Raw genomic sequence first — 3,262 nt, 5'->3', positions numbered from 1 at the left:
ACAGCCGGTAGCGGAGAGCAGGTGTCGACTGCAAGTGACGTCACTTGCAGCGGAAGCGCTCGTGTCTGAGCGTGCAAGTCTGAGCGTGCAAGTCTGCAGCCAGACCCTTCTCGCTGCGGCTGGCATAATAGCTAAAAGCAGACTCTCCTTGCTTAGAGTGAACCCTTGGTATTTCTAGCTGATGTGATCCTAATGATCTGAGTGATCTGGTTTATATTCAGTGAGCATATCTGCAATATATTGAGGTCCTAACCCATTAAAAGATTTATATACCAGTAATAATACTTTAAAGTCAATCCTAAATGTAACTGGGAGCCAGTGTAGAGACCTGAGGACTGGTGTGATGTGTTCATATTTTCTGGTTCTGCTCAGGATTCTGGCAGCAGCGTTCTGTATGAGCTGCAACGGTCTTATGGTCTTTTTAGGAAGGCCAGTGAGGAGTCCATTACAATAATCCACCCTGCTGGTGATAAAAGCATGCACAAGTTTCTCTAAGTCTTGATTGGAAACAAAGCATCTAATTCTTGCAATATTTTTCAGATGATAGTATGCTGATTTAGTTATTGCTTTGACATGACTACTGAAACTAAGATCTGACTCTAGAGACACACCAAGATTCCTGACTTGATTTTTAGTTGTTAGACCCCTAGCGTCAAGGTATGCATTCACCTTGAGAACTTCATCTTTGTTTCCAAACGCAATGACTTCAGTTTTGTCTTTGTTTAACTGAAGAAAGTTTTGGCACATCCAACTGTTTACTTCATCAATGCATTGGCACAGGGAGTCAATGGGGCTGTAATCGTTAGGCGATAGGGCTAAGTAGAGCTGTGTGTCGTCTGCATAGCTGTGGTAAGAGATTCGGTTCTTTCTCATTATTTGGCTCATTGGGAGCATATATAGGTTGAACAGGAGTGGTGCAAGAATTGAGCCTTGAGGGACTCAGACTTATGGTCTCCTATACTCACATAATAACCTCTCCCTTCTAAGTATGACCTGAACCATTTTAGGACTATCTCAGAAAGCCCCACCCAGTTTTCCAGCCTGTCAAGTAGCATGTCGTGATCGACAGTGTCAAATGCAGCACTGAGGTCGAGTAGTACCAGCACTGATAATTTGCCTGTATCAGTATTTAAGCGAATATCGTTTATTATCTTTATGAGAGCTGTCTCTGTGCTGTGATGCGATCGGAAACCAGATTGAAAATTGTCAAAGTATCCATTCGAGATTAAGAATTTGTTCAGCTGATTGAAGACAACTTTTTCAATGATCTTGCCTATAAAAGGAAGATTTGAGATCGGTCTATAGTTGCTTAATATAGTCTCATCCAGATTGCTCTTTTTCAGGAGGGGCTTGACAACTGCAGTTTTCAGGGAGTTTGGAAAACTACCAGAAAGAAGTGAGGCATTTACCACTTTTAGGAGATCTGCTTCTAAACTGTTTAACACACTTTTGAAGAAAGATGTGGGAAGTGCGTCAAGGGCGCAGGTTGATGTTTTAAGGTGCTGTACGGTTTCTTCCAAAATTTTGCCATCAATTTCTTCGAAAACAGACATAGTAACTACTTTCTCAGGTTGTGGTCTGATCTGTCTGACCCCAGTGCGGCTCAATGATGTGCTGATCACCTTTCTGATATTCTTAATTTTCTCAGAGAAGAAAGAAGCGAACTCACTGCACTTGCCGTCTGAGAGCATTTCACTGGGAATTTGGCTTGGGGGGTTTGTCAGTCTCTCTACAGTAGCAAAAAGAGTGCGTGTGTTGTTTAAGTTGCTGTTTATAATATTTGAGAAGAAAGTCTGTCTAGCTTTGCCTAGTTCAATATTAAAAGCATGGATGCTGTCTTTGTAGATGTTATGGACTACAAGTTTTGTCTTCCGCCACATGCGTTCTGTTTTTCTGCATGTTCTTTTCATATTTTGCACAGCTGTTGAGTTTCTCCAAGGTGCTTTTTGTCTACCACTCTTCCTGACTTTCACAGGAGCAATATAATCTATTACACCTTTAACCTTTGAGTTAAAAGAATCAAGGAGAAAATCAACAGAGTCAGCAGATATGCTTGGTTTTAAAGATATGGCCTTCATAAATAGCACACTAGTGTTCTCATTTAAGCATCTCTTCTTGACAGACACAGATCTAGTTTCAATGACAGGAGAGATCAATATATCAAAGAAAATACAGAAATGATCAGACAGTGCTACATCCTTAATAACAATCGATGAGATGTTTAAACCCTTACTGATAAGTAAATCTAGAGTGTGTCCACGATTGTGTGTGGGTCCATGTACATGCTGAATCAGATCAAAAGTTTTTAAAACAGTTTTGATTTCTTTTGCCATATTTGTATCATTATCTATGTGAATGTTAAAATCTCCAGTAATAGCAAAACAGTCAAACTCTGAGGAAATTGTTGATAACAGTTCTGTAAAGTCCTCAGCAAAGGCTGTAGAGTATTTTGGAGGCCTGTAAATAATGATAAGTAAAATGCGTGGGGCACCTTTTAACACAATACCCAGATATTCAAAAGAGGGGTAGTTACCAAATGATGTTTGCTTACATTGATAGACATCTTTAAAAAGAGCAGCTACTCCTCCACCTCTCTTACCCGCTCTGCAAACACTCATAAAAGTAAAGTTAGGAGGGGCTGTTTCATTGAGGACTGTTGAACTGCAGCTGTCTTCTAGCCAAGTTTCATTTAGAAGCATAAAATCCAGGTTGTATGTGGTTATTAAGTCATTGACTAGAAGTGATTTATTTTTAAGTGAGCGGATGTTTAATAGTGCTAACTTAACAGTCTTACTTTTTGTTACTTTTGTCTTAGTTTGGCGTGTAATAGACACCAGATTAGATGGGTTTGCTGTACGGCTTTTGAAGGCCTTAGACTTTCTATCATGTAATCGAACAGGAATAGAGAAAGATACAGGCACACTGGGTTCCCGCTTGTTCTGTAAACATTTGAGAAAGTTACTGTTTTCATAGCGGGCACCCGACACATATCACTGAGAGCTGGTATCAGTTGTTTTTGGTTCACCTCGAGCCGATAGAGGAGGGTGTGAGCCCTGGCGTTTTTGCAGAGGCCGAAGAGCTCTCACAAGCGGAGAGCGAGCTGGGCCCGCAGGCTTTCGTGGTTTTGGGGCCTGCCGTTTTTTGGTTGATGTCTGGGGGCTTGCAGATAGTTTGGTTCCAGCAAACACCAGTTTTTCCATTTTCTCTGAGAAGCACAGAAGATGCTGTGGAGATGCTGGAGATAGGGATAACGTGTCTGGTG

This window comes from Rhinichthys klamathensis, unplaced genomic scaffold, assembly GCF_029890125.1.
Source record: "Rhinichthys klamathensis goyatoka isolate OS25496 unplaced genomic scaffold, OSU_Roscu_1.1 h1tg000103l_1, whole genome shotgun sequence".
Lineage (NCBI taxonomy): Eukaryota > Metazoa > Chordata > Actinopteri > Cypriniformes > Leuciscidae > Rhinichthys > Rhinichthys klamathensis.
Note: the sequence above shows the minus strand (reverse complement) of the source record.